General features: G+C 38.6%; 1 protein-coding gene across 7 annotated transcripts in view; it reads right to left on the reverse strand.

Moving 5' to 3' along the window:
* The window catches only part of EIF4G3 (eukaryotic translation initiation factor 4 gamma 3), a 288,954-nt gene that overhangs the window by 188,450 nt on the left and 77,290 nt on the right, over positions 1-23,214 (reverse strand). For all 7 annotated transcript variants that reach the window (XM_045858600.1, XM_045858604.1, XM_045858603.1 and 4 more), the window contains exons 2-3: positions 18,450-18,525; positions 1,897-2,016 (exon numbers count right to left, since the gene is read on the reverse strand). The gene's annotated coding sequence lies outside the window, so the exon portion shown is untranslated. The remainder of the gene's footprint in view (positions 1-1,896; positions 2,017-18,449; positions 18,526-23,214) is intronic.

Consider the following 23,214-nt stretch of genomic DNA (forward strand, 5'->3'; position numbering starts at 1 on the left):
CCCGCAGAGCCACCTGGGGGAGTCCCAACTTTGAATGAAGAACTGAACAAAAGAATGCTATAAAGTAAGTTTGGTGCAACACAAGATTCTCTATCACGTGAGGCCCGTGATTTAGCAACTCCAAGGTTATCTGAAGCCTATGCCAAACAGATGCTGTAAGGAGCCTCACTTACTGTGTGTGCACTACAGCAGCTCTTCACTAAAGGACACCGGTGCTGCTCTGGCCAGGTGGCTCAGCTGGCTGCAACACTGTCCCAAGCACCAAAAGGTTGCAGGTTCGACCCTCAGTTGGGGCATGTATGGGAGGCAACTAATCAATGTTTCTCTCTCACTCTCTCTCAAAATCTATAAACATATCCTCAGGTGAAGATTAAAAAAAAAAAAAAAAAGATACTAGTGCTAAAGAAGCCAGCTTTCCCCAACAATCCATAGGGTGAATTTCCAGCAAGTCCCAGGAAGGATTTCTGGCATGCTTCGCTGGCAGGGCACTACAGTCACTTCACCACCACCATCAGTGAGCCACAGCTGCACACTCTCCAATACCAACCCTCGAGCAGAAGGCTCTTCCACAGGTGCTCTATCTCAGCCCTCGGAGAGGCAGATGCTCCTTATGTTTTTATATTCTTTAGAGTTCTCTTTTCTGTTAGCCAATCCCTCGTTACTCCAATTCCCTGTAATACTTAATAATCCTTTATGATAAATTTTCCCTCTTCAAAATACTACATAGTTTTACTCTCTTGATTAGAGTTACACCAATATACCTTATTAATACATTGGGTGGTTCAGTGCTATGAAAACCAACACAAGAACCTCACTTGAAACAATTAGGAGTTCATTTTGACTTGTTTTACCTTTAAAATTCAAAATTAAATAGGAATGATTTACAGCAAGTTTAAGCATAGTACTAAGTCTGAATTAATTTATATATTTCTTAATAGAACTGTTTCAATAATGGATTGGCAAGCTGTACATTTCTTCTACAAATATTCCATAGTCTAAACTAGCAATAATCAGTACCTAACTTATAGTTACCAGTTTTCAGCATTATTTTTATTAATTCCTTATCTCAAGTTTTAAAAGGCCTAAAATATGGAAGCCAAAATTAAAGATAATGTTATAAAAATATTTTTTGTTACTTTTCAGGAGCAGTTCTTACATATAAATACTGACAAATCTCAAATAACATGGGTCAAGGTTATTGGCCTGACTTTCTACACATTCCAGTAAGAGACTTTATCACTCTGGCCAGCTCTTAGCCACAAGGAAGCCAAATAAACATGTGACAGTGGCTTGGTGCAAGCACAGCAGTATCTTGGGAAATGACTTAAAAAGCAGAAGACCCATAGTGCTATCTTCTTAAAACAGTGTTTTAATGTCTGTTGTGCCTACTAACTGGAAATATACTAGGGAGTTTGTTATTCTTTAACAGTTTAACAAAATTTAAGCCTAACAAATCCCAACAATCTATTTATGAAATAAAAAACCAAAACAAAAAAATCCACTAAAATTATTCAGAAGGGAAAGACACCCACACTTCTTAAAAAAGTAAAAATACCTGCCAGCACTGCACCGAAAAGGGAGATGAGGGGAAGACTACAGGTTACACACGGAAAAGCAAACAAGTGCTTTGTGGTTTTTAATGAACTTTAGAATCACATCCTAACTTCTAAAACAACACAAACCAACAAATAAACAAAAACTAAAGATCACTGACAGTTCATTTTGAATGACTCCATAAACGAAATGCAGAAAATTGTTAGTAGCCACCATTATGAGGTCTAAAAAAAAATAGAAATTACTCTTTAAATAATAGAAATTACTGCTTAAAAGGTTGCTTTTGTAAAGGAGAAATGCTGCTTTTACGTGGAAATTTTTTTTAAATACAGTTTTTCTTACTTGAGAGAGTCCAGGGGACGATGCATGTCCCGGGGGCGTTGCCGCGAGATTTGGATGCCCCTTGTTTATTTCATGTGCCGCATAAGGGGAAGGGGTCGGGGGTCCCGGCTGTCTTGCTACCTGTGAGAAAATCAGTATTTAGGAAGAGTATTATAATCGTAACTTAGTATTAATAAATATAGCCTAACTGGCGAACTTTTTAAAATTGAAGCCTCTGTCTCACAAGTTCAAGTGCCAGACTGACCAAAGGCTTCAATTTTCAATACTGATGCATGAAATTCTTAGAAAAATAATAAACATGAATATTTTCATCAATTCAATAAAATTCTTGAAGCATAATCTAACACCAAAACCCCTGAAGGAAAAAATAGGCTAAATGAAAGAAGCCAGACTTAAAACTAACGTACAATGCCATTCATATCACATTTTGTAAAAGGAACAGAAAAGAGATAAATGACTGCAAGGAGATGAGGATAACTACAAAAAGACAAGGAGATTTTGGGGAATTACAATAACTTCTGTGTCTTAATTACAGTAGGGATTGCGAGAGAGAGAGAGTGTGTGTGTGTGTGTGTGTGTGTGTCAAAACTCACAGAACTGCCCTGGCTGGCGAAGCTCAGTGGATTGAGCGCGGGCTGCGAACCAAAGCGTCGCAGGTTCGATTCCCAGTCAGGGTACATGCCTGGGTTGCAGGCCATGACCCCCAGCAACTGCACATTGATGTTTCTCTCTCTCTCTGTGTCTCCCTCCCTTCCCTCTCTAAAAAATAAATAAATAAAATCTTTAAAAAAAAAACTCACAGAACTGTACACTAAAAATAGTGAATTTTACTTTATACAAATTACACCTTAATAAAATTGAATCCAAAAACATGGCAAATTACTTAAAGTATAATCTCATTTTTGTTTTTAAACAGTACATGTGTATCTATTTCTATCTGTAATTGTCTACGTGTGTGTACACATATACACACATATACATTCTCACAAATATATACATCATGTTAAAAAGAGCTGTAAGGAGATGCACAAAGATCTTAATAGAAAGCATTACAGGTTTCTTTTTCCCTCATTTTTATTTTCTAATACATTTCAACAGAAAAATAACTAGCATTATATTTAAACAAAATTACATTTTCCCAGCTTTTTGCTGGCAATAAACTGCCCATCAGCCTGTGACTGATATGAGACCACTTCACTCAGGCCCCTTTCTCGAGCTGAGCACTCAATCCCAGCCAGCTCTTCTCTATCACTGTTTAACCCAGACTAGCACCGCCCTCCATGGATGGAGGGCAGGTCTGCAATCACCTAATATTAGAGAGTCTATTCACCATAGGGTGGGTTCTTTAGTTTAGTGGGCCCTTAACCTAGTGATAACTACACACTTTTTCCTAGAATCATATTTTTAATGCCTGAAATACATAGAGCTATGACAAAAACGAACTACATTAAAATACACTTGCCTACATTCATAATTCAAAGAAATAACATTCAATAAGATATTCTCTCTCCATTTTAAGTTCTTAGATTCCTCTGCAGACTATCACAGAGTTAAAAACTCTGCCTCGGTTTAAAAAAAATGGTCTCCAAATGGCTTTAGATTTACCTGAATTCACTCAGAAGCTGAAGAAAATTAACTCCCTGGTAACCTAACCTTAGAATTGCTTATGTCGATCTAAAATATACAAACACCTAAAAGGCACAGGTGCCTTGGCTGGTGTAGCTCAGTGGATTGAGCACAGGCTGCAAATCAAAGGGCCACCGGTTCGATTCCCAGTCAGGGCACATGCCTGGGTTGTGGGCCAGGTGCGGGCAAGGGTGGGGGGGCACACGTGAGAGGCAACCACACATTGATGTTTCTCTCCCCTTCCTTCTTCCTCACCTCCCCTCTCTCTAAAAATAAATTTTAAAAAAAGTTTGAAATAAATACCTGACACATGCTCATTAATTTTTCTGAATTTTTAGTTACTAAATAAATGCTTATTAAACAAATAAATGAAAAGACTGCCGATTTTACCAATCTAAAAATTAACAATATAGTCAAGGTTCTTTGGGATTTGTAACAGGTAAAGAAATTAAACACCCTTCTATTGAATATTCGGCATTTGATATGGCAATTAAGCAACTGCAGAATGACAATGATGGACCAAGATGCTAATCCTTTACAACCTCTTGCCCACAGGATTCCTTTGACAGCCGGAATGTGCTTTGAAAAGACTTTTTAAAAATGTATAAAGTGGAAGTTAAATGTTTCCATTTCTATCAAAGCTTACAGTAAAAAATGTCCTCTCTATTTATGTCACTAACTTTACAACAATAATAAATCCACATCTTGAAATAATAATGTTCAATTTTTCTTAAAATAATTACAACTCCATTTACCAACAATTACTTATAACAATGCAATTTCCTGTAACTCATTTTATTTTAAAGTGGTCCCTTATCAGTTGTTTTGTTTTTAACAACTCTACACATAATACTTTGGAAAATGGCCCTGAAGGGAATATTCCAGAGTTTAAAAAACACATTTTCAAAGTTCTCTAACATTAAAAGACTTGATTATTGTATCTATTTTCTTATCTGAGAAATGCAAAAGCCATTTATAGATGACATTTAACAGAACACCCTCTGTATCTTTAAAGCTAATCCTTCTTTTGAAGGAGTAAAATCAAGTGAATAGATATTAAATAATATTTTAATTAGGTATGCAATTGAACATTTAATGAGCAAATACACATTAAATATTAATAACAGGGAATCCTAACTTTCATAAATGTCATTACTCGCACCTACCAAGATATGTAGAAAAACATACCTAGAATTTTTAACGAGGATTATATGCTAAAATACACACACACACACACACACACACACACACACACACACAAATTAAATGCTTTAAAAAAGAAAAAGGTACTGCAAGACTGGGATATGTAAAATTTTGATAAGGTTATCTGTCCATTTAACCCACGACATGTAAAGTAACAATTGGACTATTCCTCTACGCTGAGAATGAGGACCTCAGTGCACACGACACAGCATGCATCTACAGTGGGACAAGGAAGAATCTTATCAGTAAGAGTCCTTTAGCTAACTGCACTTAAGAAAAAAAAGAACAACTTTAGGTTTGCATGTTCACTGTTCTGCAAAGCAGATCCACGGCTTTCATCAGATGAGCAAAAGTTCTAATCCCCTAAAAGCTGAGCATTGTTTTTTACCTTATTTGTGAAAGTTCAACAACAAAAAAGAGCAGCTTCCACACAGCAAGTAAAATGTAGTACTTCACGTGAGCTGTCAAGTCCGATAAACCTGTATTCAAATCACACAACTTCACCGAGCCCCATTTCCTTATCTGTAAGTGAAGGTGTCATCACAAACACTGTAATGCATGTAGAGCACTGAGTAGAGTAGTTAGAACACAGTAAATCACTCAATGAATGAGCCATCTGAGTTCAAATCCAGCCTCTACCTACACTTCATAGCTGGATAACCTTGGGCAAGATACTTCACCTCGGAGTCTGCTCCCCCAACTAATAAAGGGGATATAATGATACTTACACTCTGTACCTATCTTGTAAGGATTAAATGAGTTAACACAAGTGAAGTGCTTAAAATAGTGTCTGGTGTATAATAAGTGCTACGTGTTACTGATGATGATGAAGAAAATGTTTTATAAACTGTTTTTTCACCTTCCCCATGGTCAACTCTTCTGACCAGGTTTGGTAAATTTTTATATACATTTCATGATTCATTACACGATGCAGCAGTATTCACATAGTAGACACCTCAAGACTTTAACTGGAATATGTTCACCTACCCCCACTTCAATTAAGACACAGTCCAAACTGTCTGCCAATCTGCTTTCTATGGCTTCCTAGAGTTCATCTTGTAATCAGTCCTCCCAGTCCCTCTGCCTAATGAGAACCCAGGACAACAATACCTTAAATGTAGCTTACTACTTATTTACATATACATGTTCTAATTGGTATAGTTGTTAATGTCTTCATTTTCCAATATGTACTTAAAACAATGTTTTACCATCCCTTAAAGACAAGAACTCTTAAAAATAAGGATAATAAGGATAAGTAACCACCATTGTTTCCCCATTTTATCTGACAAAATATCTTGTACACACAGCTATCCTTCAATAAACACTTACTGAATTCAGTGTGTCTCAGAACCCTTAACAACTGTGCCACATCCCCACTGTTTAAGCCCCAAAAGCAAGCTCAACAAGATTAGAAGGTATTTTCAGTTTAATTTATAATACCACAGAAAAGTAACTTCAGACACGTTTTAAACTGTTACAACAGATAAACCTATTATATACTGAGAAAGAATGGCAATATAGAAAAAGATGGGTCTAATTAACAGATACATTTTTTCCACAAAAAAAGAAAAAGTAGAACTTTCTGAAGATGTGAGTACAAGGTGAGCCCCGAAAGAATACTAAATGATGGAATATACCTAATCTTGGATGTTAACCACTTTCGTAAAATTCAATCCAAGTTCATCTTTTAAAGTAACGCAAGGCTTAGATTCAGCCAACCATACACTTCAGCAGGCCCACTTCTAGGTTTACACCCAAAGAAAATAGAAACAGGACAGCAAAAAGGTATCTGCACTTCCATGCTCACTGCAGCACTGCATTCACAGTGGCCACGACACGGAAGGAACCTAAATGTCCATCAACAGATAACTGGCTAAAGATGTGGTGTACACACACACACACACACACACGCACACGCACACACACGACACGTCAGAAACCATTTCAAGTCAATACACATATCTACTTCATTCTCCTAAATGACTATATTCTGTAACAGAGGTATAGCTATATTCTTTTGAACTATTAATTTTTAAAAGGTTAGTTTCTTAATGAAAAAACTGTATTAGCTAGTACTACTTTGAGAGCCAAACATGCATACACAAGTGTTGGGAACCACCCTGCCTGGTATCAGAAGCTGAAACCCCCGCCTAGGCTAAGGCTAAGGGAACACCCTTGGAACCGTAAGCCAGCAAGGAGACAAAAGCTTATCTCCCTGGCAGGAATGCTGCTTCTGCTGCTTTATTCATGACTGAACCCCAAAAAGCTTGGTCGGTTAGCCAAAGACAGGTAAGATTCCCCAAGGGGGGAATGACCGAAGACAGGCATGATCACTTTGGGAGGCCCCCCAAAAGAAGGACTTGGGGGGCTGCAGCAAAAGGGGGTGATGGACCCTCGCTCCTCGGCTTTGACATAGCCTGAGTTCTCATCATCTGGGAGAAAATCTCCTTATCTCTTGGTTGCCTTAGTTCCCGTGCTAAGCCTGAAACAATGACAGGGTGGTGCAGCTCTGTGCTGAAAAGGGCGGATTCCCCGGGTGATCGGGCCTAAGAAAGAATATGTAAATTACTGTGAAACCTGCTTTGTTTAGAATGCTCTCAGTTGAATGAGAGGAGTCCAAGGAGGAAGTTATGTTCCTCAAAGTCTTACAGCTCTTTTACCCCGACTCAAAATAGACCAGCAGAGTTCCTTGTTTTCTATAGTTCCTTACTTCCTCCTAATGAGCACTGTAATTTACCTGAATTATTATGCAGAATGAGCCCAATAAAAGCAGGTATGGACTGTAAATCGGTGAGCTTCCCACTAGGGGGGGTGGCCATTTCGTCCCTACTTCCTCACAGAAACTGGTCAGTCTCTGTGCATGTTTTTTCTCGCCTGTTTTCGGCGAGCCATCCACAGCGTTCCGTGATCACTGCTGGCCGGGGACCCACGCGCATCACACAAGCATAAAATGATAAGCATACATTACTTCCTTTTTATTGAATTTCAGATATGTCAATTAATATAAGTTAAAACAGCTCAAAAACTGGGAAGGGAGCAGTTTTAGAAAATCACATTTAATAAAGATGTATGATAGCAATGATAATTGATAAAGAGATAAATAATAGATTTAACCTATTGTAAGTGTAAAAAGAAATTTCCAGACTTTCAGCCAAGACGGAACCATAGGCAGACACACCATGCCTCCTTGCACAACCAAAAGAAGGAGAACAACAAATTTAAAAACAAAAAATAACCAGAACTGCCAGAAAATCAAACTGGATGGAAGTCTGACAACCAAGGAGTTAAAGAAGAAACACTCCTCCAGACCTGTAGGAGGGGCGGAGACAGGCAGCAGAGAGGACTCGTGCCAAGACTACAGCTGGAAGACGGGGTAGGTGTTTGAGGAGGCGGCAGCTGGTAAAGCAGGTGGTCCCACATTCGAGCACGGATACACCAGGAGGAACAACTGGGGAGTGAGACAGACCACACAACCCAGGGTTCCAGTGCGGGGAAATAAAGCCTCAAACTTCTGACTGTAAACACCCATGGGAGCTGAGGTGACAGAAGAAACTCTCAGCATCACAGGAGTTCATTGGAGAGACCCACAGGGTCCTAGAATGTACACAAACCCACCCGCCCAGGAATCAGCACCAGAAGAGCCAATTTCCTTGTGAGTAGCAGGGGAAGTGACTGAAAACCAGCAGAGAGCTGAGAAAGTGGCACTGTTTCCTCTCAGACCCCTCCCCCACATACAGTGCCACAATAGAGCCACATGGGTTGTCCCGCCCTGGTGCGTACCTAGAGCTCCGCCCCTTACTACGTAACAGGCACACTGAGACAAAATAATATGGCCCAAAAGAAAGAACAGATCAAAACCCCAGAAAAAAATACACCAAAGCAATTAAGAAATAGCAAACCTATCAGATGGAGAGTTCAAAACACTGGTAATCAGGATGCTCAAAGAAATGGTTGAGTATGGTCACAAAATAGAGGAAAAAGTGAAGGCTATGCAAAGTGAAATAAAGGAAAATGTACAGGAAACCAACAGTGACAGGAAGGAAATTGGGACTCAAATCAATGGTTTGGACCAGAAGGAAGAAATAAACATTCAACCAGAACAGAATGAAGAAACAAGAGTTCAAAAAAAATGAGGAGAGGCTTAGGAACCTCCAGGACATCTTTAAATGTTCCAACATCTGAATCATAAGGGTACCAGAAGGAGAAGAAGAGCAAGAAATTGAAAACTTAGTTGAAAACATAATGAAGGAGAACTTCCCTAATCTGGCAAAGGAAATAGACTTCCAGGAAATCCAGGAAGGTCAGAGAGTCCCAAAGAAGTTGGACCCAAGGAGGAACACACCAAGGCACGTCATAATTACATTACTTAGGATTAAAGATGAGGAAAGAATCTTAAAAGCAGCAAGAGAAAAGGAGACAGTTACCTACAAAGGAGTTCCCATAAGACTAGCAGCTGATTTCTCTAAAGACACCTTACAGGAAAGGAGGAGCTGGAAAGAATTATTCAAAGTCATGAAAGGCAAGGACCTACATCCAAGATTACTCTATCATTTAGAATGGAAGGGCAGATAAATGTTAAAGGGACTTATCCAAGAAAAAGAAAATAAAAAATATGAACAGTAAAATGACAACAAACTCACAACTATCAAAAATGAACCTAAAAAATGAAAACAAAAACAAAAATTAACTAAGCAAACAACTAAAACAGGAAGAGTGTCACAGAAATAAGAGATCACATGGAAGGTTATTATCGGGGAGGGGGTGGAATGAGAATGGGGGAAAAGGTACAGGGAATAAGCAGCATAAATGGTAGGTACAAAATAGATGGTGGGAGGTTAAGAATAGTATGGGAAATGGAGAAGCCAAAGAACTTAAATGTATAACCCATGGACATGAACTAAGGTGGGGGAATGCTGGTAGAAGGTGGGGTACGGGGCAAAAGGGAATAAAGGGGAGGAAAAAGTAGGACAACTGTAACAGCATAATCAATAAAATATATTTTAAAAAAGAAATTTCCAAAGGACTTTAAAATCAGTTATTTATCATTTGTCTAATAAATTAATTTTACTCTATTTCATTTTACTTGAGAGCCATTCCTTGGCAATCACTACCACCCCATATTATATTTTGCACATAATAGAAGGTTCTTAGTACAACTGATTTATTTTCAGTACTAGTTAATGAAATTCATTAGCGATATAAATAGGTTGACAATTCACTTTAGTTTGATTTAGTAGTCAAAATAAATGACTGGTCTAATGTAGGAAACATACTAATGCACATAATCCACTATAGTCCTGATATTCCACAGAAGAGTACAGGAAAACAACTGTATCCACTAGAACTGTCTATAGAACATGGCATTTGAAAAGCACTTTGATCTATTTCCCAAATGCTACTTTCTCATGTAACAAAAAGAGGGAAATAATTTATAAAACTAAGGTGACAACAATCTATAATTACAATAATGCCTGGGTAACACTGTTAACATGACATTATTTTGACCAAATACTCTCTATCAATTTATTAAAAATAAAGTAGCACCCTCGCTGGCGTAGCTCAGTGGATTGAGCACGGGCTGCGAACCAGGCATCGCAGGTTCGATTCCCAGTCAGGGCACATGCCTAGGTTGCAGGCCACGACCCCAGCAACCGCACATTGATGTTTCTCTCTCTCTTTCTCTTTCTCCTTCCTTCCCTCTCTAAAAATAAATAAATAAAAATAAATAAATAATGCAGCGTGTGTAGCAATGTGGCAGTGGCTGACTAAAGAAAGGAAACAGACAAAAACGCTGAAGTATTCAGCACTTGAGCAATGATACTATGTCTTTTACCCCCCAGCTTTCTTAGTTTTCTATGATGTACATTTATTAGTTTATTGAAGGAAAAAGCTAACTTATTTTAATAAAATTAGACATTCAAAAAAAGACCTTGTGTGATAAACATTTACAATATAAACAAAAATTTTAAAAGCCACATTAAAACGAAAAGCAGAAGCATTTTATCTAACGCCACATTAAGCTTGGCCAGGTTTTGTTTCAAATGAATAATAGTAGTTTCTTCATGTAGTTGCTCCTAAATATCTGAATGATGATTACATATGGGGTCTTATCAGTTTAAGTGGATTTGCTCATTCAACTTTCATAATGACCTCTTGAGAGGAATATAATAATGAATCTCCATTTTATTACTGAGATGCAAAGTTAGGGAACTTCCTCAATGACACACATAGCTGCTATAATGAATCCCTTTAGTTTGATTCTAGACGCACTTCGCTGCTTTTAACCACTATACACTCTGTCACCCATGTAAACTGTAAATCCCAATTCACTCACTAATATAATAAATATCAGAGCATTTTTATCATTTAAATCTTATCACACCATGCCTATACTTCAAACCCTTCAATGGCTTCTTCTGTGCTCAGCAGGCATGTTTCACTAGACAGCTCTAGGTCCATGCCTCCCATCTAAGGCTGTCTCCAGGGCACTGCGCCCCCATTACAACCAGGGGTCCTCCCACCTCAAAGCCTTGGAGCCTGTGCTGCTTCTGTTTGGAAGGTTTGTGTACTTCCTCCACACCCACGAAGGGCTAGATCCTCTTCGTGGCTCAGGTATCATCTAAAATGCCATGCTCTCAGGCCTTCCACATACCTAATATTTTCTGTTATCAAATTTACATCCTTACTACCATTATTATTTTTTATTTTCACATCAATGTTTCTCTTCTAGAACCTTAAGAGTATGTAGTATTCAACAAATATTGGCTAGATAAAGGGATGTAAACAATTTTAAGTTAATGATTTTGTCTAACATTAAGGAAAAATTAGGTCCGAGTTTCCCAAGAGTGGCATTATGGACACTTTGAAAAGATAATTCTTTGTGAGGCTGTCTGCTGCACTTTAGAATGTTTGGCTGCATCCCTGGCCTCTTGGCCACTGAATGCCACTAGCATCCTTCCCTCCCACCCCGAGTTGTGACAGCCAAAGTTGTCTCCAGATACGGCCAAATGTCTCCCAGGGGTGGGGAAGAGGGGCATGGGGCAAAATCATTTCCAGTTGAGAACCACTGAGCTAGATGTTTCCAAATGATTGGAGAATTCTGATTTGAACACTCTATCAGTGTCCAAAACTAAGAAAATATCTAAATATCAACAAATTATGTATCATGGATAAAATGAACAAATTTCTAGACACACAAAATTTACCAAGACTAAATAATGTATAGAAAACCTGAAGATCTATAACTAGTAAGGAAATTGAATCAGTAATCAAAAATCTCCCAACAACAAAAAAAGCCCTGAACTTGATGGCTTTAACTGGCGGATTTTACCAAACATGTAAAAAATAACTAATTACAGACTTCCTGTCAAGATAGAGGCAGATAGAGACAGCTCACCTCACACAACCGTATCAAAATCACAACTAAAATATAGAACAACCAACACTTAGAATGATCAGAAATCAAGTTGAATGGAAGTCCAACAACTACGGAATTAAAGAAATCACATACATTCAGACTGGTAGGGGGGACAGAGACATGGAACAAGCTGGTCTCACATGCACATGTGGTGGATAAAAATTCGGAAGGGGCATCACAGGAGTGAGGAGTCCCAGCCCCACACCAGGCCACCCAGGGGCCCAGGGTTCCAGCACCAGGAAGATAATTCCCCATAACTTCTGGCTACAAAAACCAGTGGGAATTGAGTTGGTAGAAAAAACTTGTGGAAATCCAAGCAGTTCCTCTTAAAGAAGCCACACACAGACTTACTCAGACTCACTCCCTCTGAGCTCTAGCACCAGGGTAGCAGCTTGAAAGGCATCAGGGCAAACAGGGAGGAACTGAAGTGTCTAGTGTCGAAGCAAGAGCTGGGGTACAGCTTTCTCCCAGACAGCAAGGCAGGGCATAGGCCACAGTCCATTTTGTGAACCCGCCCCCGATAGAGCCATGGAGCTGGCAGGCCAGTACTATATCTGGGACTCCAATAACCTGGCTGACACTGTCCACCCCACCCTGGAGATCCCCGGGACCCTGAACCACCCAAATTGTAGGCCTACCCAAGCTTTGTGACTTTTCCATGTGAATGGCTAGTCTTGGTTCATGCTTCACAACTGCTAAATTCACTGAAACAAGCGACAGCCAGCCTCAGTGAGGAGGCCCCAGCCCCCTCTTCAGTGGCCCCAGGCCCAGCACTAGCAGCAGTCAGCCTAGATTCACAATGTGGCTTTGCCTGAGAATCTCCAAGCCCAGCACAACTAGCAGCCATCTCAGATTGCTTTACAGCTGAAACAGGGTGGCCCCCGGCAGAACACAGGTGGGACTGACCTTGGCCTGCACCACCTGGGAAACCCCAGGGCCTGCGTACCCAGTGGACAGCTATAGACTATGCCGTAGCACCACCATCCTGCCCCTGAACAGCTGATCCTCCATGGACAGTGGAGGCTGGTGATAAGTGGCTACAGCCAGTCCTTGCAGCTGACTGGCCTGGGTAAATCCCTCCCACGGGCCTGCCAACAGCAACCAAGGCTCAACTACAAGAGGACAATGTACTAGCCCACATGAAAGATGCACTCAAGCACCCAGTTTGTTTGACAGGAGAAGCTGTGCCACTGGGCCCTACAGGACACCTACTACATTGGGTCACACTACCAAAACAGGGAGTCACAGCAGCTCTCCCTAATGCATAGACACAAACACAGGGAGGCTGGCAAAATGAGGAGACAAAGAAACATGGCCCAAATGAAACAACAAAACATATCTCCGGAAAAAGAAATAAATAAAATGGAGATAAGCAATCTATCAAATGCAGAGTTCAAAACACTGGTTATTAGGATGCTCAAGGAACTTACTGAGGACCTCTGCAGCATGAAAAAGATCCAGTCAGAAACAAAGGATACACTAACTGAAATAAAGAACAATTTACAGGAAAACAATAGTAGAGTGGATGAAGCCAAGAATCAATCATTGATTTGGAACATAAAGAAGCAAAAAACAACCCATGGGACCAACAAGAAGAAAGGAGAATAAAAAAAAAAAATAGTGTAAGCAGCCTCTTGGACAAATTCACACAGTCCAACATTCACATCATAGGGGTGCCAGAAGGAGAAGAGAAAGAGCAGGAAATTGGAAACCTATTTAAAAAATTAATTAAAGAAAAGTTCCCTAATTTGATAAAGGAAATAGACATATAAGTGCAGGAAGCACACAGAGTCCCCAAAAAATGGATGCAAAGAAGCCCATTTCAAGACACATCATAATTAAAATGCCAAAGGTTAAAGATAAAGAGAGAATCTTAAAAGCAGCAAGAGAAAAAAAGGCACCAACAGGGGACTTCCCATAAGACTGTCAGCTGATTTCTCAAAAGAAACTTTGCGGGATAGAAAGGATTGGCAAGAAGTATTCAAACTCATGAAAAGCAGAGACCTATAGCCAAGATTGCACTACCCAGCAAAGCTATCATTTAGAATCGAAGGGCAGATAAAGAGCTTCTCAGACAAGAAAAAAACTAAAGGAGTTCATCATCACCAAGCCATTATTATATGAAATGTTAAGGCGACTTATTTAAAAAAAAAAGATCAAAACTATGAACAATAAAATGGCAATAAATACATACCTATCAACAACTGAATCTAAAAAACAAAAAAACTAAGCAAACAAGAAGAATAGAGACAGAATCATGGATATAGAAAGTGTTTGGATGGTTACCAGATGGGAGGGGGTGGGGGAAAGGGAATAGAGGTAAGGAGACAAAGTAGTACAAATAGGTAGTTCAGAACAGCCGTGGGGATGTAAAATGTAAAGTACAATATAAGACACTGAGTAGCCATATGCATGACCCATGGACATGAACAATGGTGGAGGGATGCCAGAGGTAGTGCGGGGTGCTGAGTGGAAGGAGATGAAGGGGGACAAATTGGGATAACTGTAATAACATAATCAATAAAGTACAATTAGCTCTGGCTGGTGTTGCTCAGTTGACTGAATGCTGGCCTGCAAACTAAAAGGTCGCATGTTTGATTCCCAGTCAGGGAACATGCCTGGGTGACAGTCTAGGTTCCCCAGTTGGGGGCATGGGAAAGGCAGTCAATTGATTTGTCTCTCGTACACTGATCTTTCCCTTCCGCCCTCTTTCTCCCTCCCTTCCCCTCTCTCTAAGAAGTAAACAAATAAAATCTTTAAAGGAATAAATAAAATACAATTAAAACAATAACTAATACCAACTCTTCTCTGACTTTTCAAAAAAACTGAAGAGAGAACACTTCCTAAGTCATTCTATGAGGACCAATTTATCCTAATGCCAAGGACAGATAAGACTCTATAAGACAATTACAGACCAATAACTTCCTATGAAGAATGATGCAAAAACCCTTAAAAAAATACTAACAAACAGAACTCAGCAGCATGTTTAAAGAATTACATACTATTTGGGATTTATTCCTGAGATGCAAAGGTAATTCAATGTTTTGAAATTGATCAACGTAATGCCTCACAACAATAAAATGAAGGGAAAAACCAACATGATCGTTTCAAGGGATACAGAAAAACCATCTGGCAAACGTCTCCATTCTCTTGTGAAAAAAAAAAACCACTCAACAAACTAGGAATAGAAGGAAACAACATAATAAAAGCCATCCATGAAAAACCCACAGAGAACACAACACTCAACGGTGAAAGACTGAAAGCTTTTCTCTCCTCTCAGATCAGGAACGAGGCAAGGATGCCTGCATGACCACTTCCATTCAACATAGTAATGACAGTTACAGCCGGAGCAACTAGGCAAGAAAAGAAACAAAAGACATTCTAATGTCTCTGAGATTATATTAAAAATACTGGCTTAACAGTCATAAAATCTAGTTTCTCTAAATATATGTCAAAAATACACATCGTGTCTCTTTAGTTTTGCCATTTCCTATACCATACATTCATAATATATGTGTATTGCCCTTACAAGAGTTTAAAAAATATTGGCTGGTCCTGGCCGGGTGGCTCAGTTGGTTGGAGCATAGTCTCATACACCAAAAGGTTGCAGGTTCAATTCCCGGTCAGGGTACATACCTAGGTTGCGGCTTTAATCCCCAGCTGAGGCGCATACAGGAGGCAACCAATCAATATTTCTCACATCGAAATCTCTCTCTCTCTTCCCCCTCTTCTTTCTTCCTTCCTTCCTCTCTCTCTCTCAGATCAATAAACATATTATTGGGTGAGCATTTTACTAAATAAATAATTATCAGCTGTACTCATTTTTGTTCATATGATCAATCACTCTAATGCAATTATGATTAATAAGAAGTAATGACAAAAGCACCCAGCTCATCCCTGGTAATGATTCAAGGAGAAACTTACATAAACCAGACTAAAATAAACAATTAAAAAAAAAAAAACGGAAAAAACATGTAACATGAAGGCATTATAAAAGGTGAGTCTTTCTTAAGATATTTGATTATCAGCAGAGATCCTCACTAAATGGCATAAGGGCATAAAGCCTGCATATCAGACATTAAGAAACTAAAATCTTGGCTACATAACTTTTTAAGACTAGCCAGGAGTATTTTTGCCTTTCAAAGAATTTAACCAACTGAAAGTGACATATGGGCACCATATGGTGAGCCAGGAGGAGGTGAATTGAGGGTTAGTCTTTATATTATGACACAGAAATGATACTAATGAATCTAGCCACCAGAGAAATAATGATCAATATATAACCTCAGGGCTGACAAAAAGGTAACCTAAGAAAGTCAACGAACCTGGTCAGCCACTCCTACATTGGGTTAATGCGTACAACACTGTAAAGGGGGAGCACAGGCTTAAATCACTATGAACAGAAATGACTGATCAAAAAGTACAGACAATCAAACTTCGAGGTAACTTTGTATTGCCTAAAATCCCCTGTCTCTCTAGGACAGGCACTGTACATAATTGACACACCACTTTTTTAATTGACTGAAGACTATATATATGGTAGTAAGTTTAAATAGTAAAAGTCAAATTTGATCAAGCAAAATAGAAACAGACTCATAGAAGGAGAGCCCAAAGACAGCTGGGTGGCTGGAGGTGAGGGGGTGGAGGGACTGGCAAAAAGGAAAAGGACTCATGGACGTGGACAACGATGTGGTGATTGCTGGGGATGGGAGTGTAAGGGGACTAAATGGTAATGGAAAAAAAGACAATAAAGATTAAATCAAAAAAATTTAAAAATGATAAATAAAACTATACCAAAAAATGGGTATAGTAGTTGCCTCTAAAAATCAGATTACTAGAAATTTTCCGTTTCTTTTTCTTAACCTATCTTAAAATAATTCAATGCTGAAGGTACACTTTTATAATTAGAGAAAGTTATACTTTAAGAGTTAGGCCTGATTAAAAAAAACCTCAGTACTTAAGGAAAAATAATAAAACCAAAGCAAACTCTGGGCCAGAAAAAGTTTGTGCCATAAAAAAATTACAGGTTATTCCTCAACATAAACGAAAGACTTCCAATTACTAGTGTAACTAGATAATGCATTAGCCAAACTTGGTCCACTTTAAGAGTTCAAGGAGGATCAAAAAATTATTAATAGGTGTTTAATTGACCTATAATAGCTGTAACTGAGACCTGTTTTGTGGAAACCAGAAAAAATAATCATCTTACTCACTGCCTGCATGATCAAGTTCTAACTCTTTAGGACAATGTTAAAATCATTAAGACCCACCTATCTCATCTCTACTTCTGCTACAAAACCTAAAACACATGCTACACTGGCCATTCCATCAACCACGATTCTGAATTTTCACTTCCCAGAGGGCCTTTTCTTCCCTTCTTTGCCTAGCGTTCTACACCTTCCAGCTTAGTGTCACTTCCACAACAAAGCAACTTCTTCCTTCACCGTATACTAGCACGTTCAGATCTCTCACCAACGGTTCTTAACCTGGGGCCTATAAATGGCCTGATGGACATCTGTGAAATTCTGAAATTATATATAAACACTGGGTATTTGCTCTTTGTTAAGGAGAAACATTGCGACCATTCGAATTCTAATATCTATAACCCAAAAGGATAAGAGTCATTGTTTTACATACAACCTTAGATTACTATGATTTATTTACTTGTCTCCCTCATACACTATGAGTTTCTATAAAGCACCCTGTCATATTCCTAGGAATAAACAGTATGATGAACTAAAATATTAAAAAGATGTCTTTCCCCCAATTCTCCCAAAATTCTCTCAGGATCATTCTAAGACACCTGATATCTGCTTCTAATTTAGTACTTTCATTCTCTAACTTTTAAATCCCTTCATTTATGAATCTGAATCAATCATTTCACATAAAAAATTAAATCTCTTTCCATTAAAGCCTATGTTTTCCAAACACTACATTTTCACATCTAATTGGAGAGAGAAAAAGTAAAATAAAAAAAAATTTAGTTAAACTTTTAGAGAAGATATTTGAAAAGAAAAGTGAAACTCACAATACATGGCCAAAGCCAATTATTTACAAAAAGAAAAAAAGACGACAGGTGTATGAGTCAATCTATCTTAACATGTTAGTTTCGTAACACTTCCTAAATTAACATGATGGGGAAAAGGCCTAGTCACCTTATTATATTATATACATCTAATTCTATTTGGGATTTTATTGAACCTTGTGCCAAAAAAATCGATCCCCTGCCTATCAAACACTGTCTGTAGTGTCAAGGGCTCACGCGGGAAAAGAGACGCAGTCTGACAAACAACCTTGAACTACTCACCGTGCTGTACACTGCCGAGACAGTAGGAGTGAAGATCCGATCCTCGAGAGGCTGCTGTACAGGTCCTCTAGGAATTCTAGAAGAGCAGGTTAAGGATAAGAGAGCTCAAAAAATGGATTGCTTTAGCAGTAAGAGAAAATTACCACCACAAAATTCTGTCAGTGACCCAAGCTTTGGTACCCAATTAGTGGGGAGTTATACACTTAATTGTCCACAGGAGCTACAAAAAACAAAGTATTTCAAATTCCCTAATGTGATTATATCAATCTCTCCAAAAGTGAGTCCCATGATAAACATTCCATGGAAACTGTAGCCCTGGCTGGAGTGGCTCAGTGGACTGAGCACAGGCCTGCGAACCAAAGGGTCACTAGTTCGATTCCCAGTCAGGGCACATGCCTGGGTTGCAGGCGAGGTCCCCAGTGGGGGGTGCCCCCAGTCCTAGAGGCAACCACACCTTGATGTTTCTCTCCCTCTCTTTCTCCCTCCCTTTCCGTCTTTCTAAAAATAAATAAATAAAATCGTTTTTTTAAGAGAGAAACTCCAAACAAATAAAATTACACAACAAACCTCCAAACTTTTAAGCCTATGATGAAAATCTACCACCTTACTTTATAAAGAAAGAAGACTAAGGAAATATAAGCAGGATATTCACAAAGATTAAGACTAATTCATCAACCTGGAAATTGCTGACACAGGCCCAGTCTGTTTTGCTAACTACAAAAGAATAGAGAATAAAACTCCTTCCTTGTTTTTGTCTTAGCTGCTATTTTACCTCACATCCACCCACCAACTCCCCATTTTTAAAAAAACACTCTCCAGCATAACTTAGTTTAAAATGTTTCAGCATGTTGTCAAGACATTCTGTTAAAAGACAAAGGCTATATCATTTTATTCAGCTTCAAAAATGGAAAGATGTAACAAGTTCCTCTATCAGGTAAGATAACACCTCATAAGGTAAGAGTTTTAACTCACAATATATGGCTGAAGAGTGACAACCAAAAAACTGACACCAAAAGATTAATGGCACTTATCTCCACATGGGAGGATTTACCTAACTGTTACATGCCTTTTCTATAATAAATATAAGTTACTTGCATAATTTCAATGTATTTTTGAAAGAATGACTATAAATGTAGTAAACCAAAAGGAGAACCCTTCCTTCATCATAACAATTATTTAATACTTCTCATGTTATGTTCCTTTCTAATTCAATAAAAGTTTGAAAGACAGACTGACAGCTGCAAATAATAATTTTATATGAATGACCAGAAGCTGCAGAAATCTGAAAGAATCATTACAAGTGGAATTCTTCATATCTAAGTAGCAACAGTTTACTGAGGCAAGAGAAACACACACACACGAACACACACTATGCTTTAGTCATTCAAAACTAGTAACACTGTACCAGTCTCTAGACAGTTCCTTAGACTAGCCATCTCAGAGAATAATAGTTCACTGTGTTGCCATCATCCCCTATGCATGAAAAACTGATTTAAAACACCACATTGAAAAATAAAGCTAAAACATATCACTTAAAAAATGCTTCACGCACCCTGGCTGGTGTGGCTAAGTGGACTGAGGACCAGCCTGCAAACCAAGGGTTGCTGGGTTGTGGGCCAGGTTCCCAGTAGGGGGTGCTCGAGAGGCAACCACATACTGGTTGCTCTCCCTCTCCCTCTCTATAAAAATAAGTAAAATCTTTTTTAAAAAACTTTTTAAAAATGCTTCATCCAAACTATATATATGTTTGCAATATATAAACAGAAGGTTAACAAGTTTCAGGACAAAAGTCCTTCATATTAGCTTATCAATTCTTTCAGAAATAAGATTACCCCTGGCTAAAACAAAACTTTCTTTGAATTATAGTTCTATATTGTGGTCACGTGAATAGTGGAAAATATGAGACCATTTTTCCCCTGCAAAGCCAACTGCTACTGCTTTTTCTAGCTAATGCTAATTCTCACTATGTGAAATTAAGTTCTCATGGTAGTTATCAGTACTATGCCCCACAGTACTGAGCCACACCACTTAGGGGCAGGTTAGGGCTCCAGGTTTCTATGTTACTTTACTAGCAATCAATACTACTAGAACTACAAGATTTCTAAAAAGACAGTCATATATTTGTCTGACATCCCAGCTGACATTCTTTCTCTCTGACCAGAGATATAGAATTTGATTTCATTTATTTCACTCTGTAAACTACGAACAGAATATTGTGAGGATCGATAAATGAAGTGTTTTGTAAAAGAACATTTAGATAAAAAATAAGTATTTTAAAATAAAAACACAGTTCTATAAAAAGAAAACTAAAAATAGAAGTTAGAAGATCAGAATCCAAAGCGCACTACCAGCATAACCAACCAGGTTGTCTTCACTGCACCATTTTATGGTACTCTGGTAAACTGAAGCTCAGCGAGATAAAGTAACCTACCCAAGGTAACAAGGCAAAGTAGCCGGGCCAGTTCTCTGTATTCTAAAGACATCTGCTCTTCCTACTACACCAGTGTGTTCAGGGAAGAAAACAATTATCACAGCCTGGTCAAAATATGGCTGCCTCTATCTACAGTATGGAACTAAATTAGCATTTCACCTCATAAAAGATCCACGCAGTGTCACTCTACAAGAACTTCCCAGATTCTTGGCCCAAGTTGAGTCATTTTCCCAGCAGCAAATGGAATACTGACTATTACAGATAGGGCAGGTAATGCAAGAAACCAAAGGAGCTTCTTTTATGGAGCAATTTTCTCTTAATTCTTAGTGGTTATGGTTGCACATCTCATAAATATGCTAAAAACCACTGAACTGTACGACTGAATACTGTAAATTATATGGTATGTAAATTATATATCAAATTTAAAATAACATTATTTTAGTAATTTGCAATTAAGCTGGTTATCACCCTTTCCACTAAAAAAAAAAAAAAAAGCCCAGATAAATGAGTATTGAGCTAGGTGCTGCTAGGCATTTTCTCTGAAAACAAGTAAATTCAAAGAAATGACATGCATATAAAGCTCTTAACACTTCAGCATACTTCCTCCTAATTCTGCCAACCATTAAGCTTATTATCAGTTCCCACCAAGCTCTGTATCTCCAGCAAATATGATTGGATGCTTATTTCCCTTTGAGCTCACGGAAACATGCAAATAGTTTCTCATAGCACCACTTAAAATTCTAATTCAATCAGCAGTATAATATGAATGTGCAGTACTCCAGAAAACATTTTTATTTTTTAAATCTCCTGACTGAAATACAGTAGCAGGCCCACTTGACACTTTTGTAGTTCAAATTGCTGATTTATATCATTAGGAAAAATAAGCAAAATCATTAGCAAGGTTAGATGATGGTATGTAATTCTACACATTCTTTTCCTAATAAAACATTAACAAATTTCAAAATCAAATATAATTTTAAGGTCAGCTCTGGCTGGTATGGCTTAGTGGATTGAGTGCCAGCCTGAGAACCAAAGGGTCGCTGGTTCAATTCCCAGTTAGGGCACGTGCCTGGGTTGTGGGCCAGGTCCCCAGTACAGGGGCATGTGAGAGGCAACCACACATTGATGTTTCTCTCTCTCTCTTTCTCCCTCCCTTACCCCCTCTCTAAAAATAAATAAATAAAATCTTTTTTAAAAAATGAAATTGCAAAGATCTCTTAAAAATTTGAAGGTCAAAGAGAATTAAAGTATGATAGACTCTAAATTGATTATGTTTTTTAAATATTTTATTTATTTTTAGAGAGAGGGGAAGGGAGGGAGAAAGATAGGGAGAGAAACATCAGATGGTTGTCTCTCACACATGCCCCACCCCAACCAGGACAGAACCCACAACCCAGGCATGTGCCCTGACTGGGAATTGAACCAGCAGCCTTTTGCCTTGCAGAACAACGTCCAACCGAACTACACCAGTCAGGGCTCTAAACTGATTATTAAAGTACTCGCTACATACTCACTACATTAAGCGTCAATTTGGCAAATAAAAAAATTCAGTGACTAAAATTTCATCATAAAAACCCAGGATAGGATATGAAGAGATTACATAATGATCTGTTTCCTATTTATACCATGAAGGAAAGTGGGGACCTCTAATTCTTTTAAGCACAGATGTTTACTGAAATTTCATGAATGATGAACTCTCCTCAGGAGAGTTTTGGATCAATGGAATCATAACTGAACTTGGATCTGACTAGTCAGTATCTCCTCAAAAGGTAGATTTTGAGCCCTGGCTGGTGTGGCTCAGTGGATTGAGCGCTGGACTGCGAAGGGTCGCCTGTTCGATTCCCAGTCAGGGCACATGCCTGGGTTGTGGGCTGGGTCCCCATTAGGAGACGCGCAAGGGGCAACCACTTATTGATGTTTCTCTCCCTCTCTTAGAAAACAAACAAACAAACAAACAAAAAAGGTAGATTTTGACAAGTTAGAAAACAAGTAGTAAACGTCCAGAGAAATCTTCCTGCAGTTTGCTGGAACACTAAAGTTCCATTTACAAACCCCAGCTGAATGTTCTTGCACTCTGCCCCACTCCACTTCAAATGCTACTACCCCAATGCTCAGCATAAACAATATTCTTAAAGTGACAGCCTCAAGTTATCATTGCCTCACTAAAAGGAAAAGTGAAAGCACAAACCCACCGCACAAATACTGGTTTAGAGAAGACACAGTTAACTGATCTCAGGAGATGACAAGTGAATACAAAAGATTTTTTTCTGCGTAACGTCTTATTTAAGCTTTAGAGCAATATGATAACGTCAGTCAATGTATGCCTTCTCCACT

The sequence above is a fragment of the Phyllostomus hastatus genome, unplaced genomic scaffold (assembly GCF_019186645.2).
Source record: "Phyllostomus hastatus isolate PE091 unplaced genomic scaffold, TTU_PhHast_1.1 phas_scaffold_182, whole genome shotgun sequence".
In the NCBI taxonomy this organism is placed as follows: Eukaryota; Metazoa; Chordata; class Mammalia; order Chiroptera; family Phyllostomidae; genus Phyllostomus; species Phyllostomus hastatus.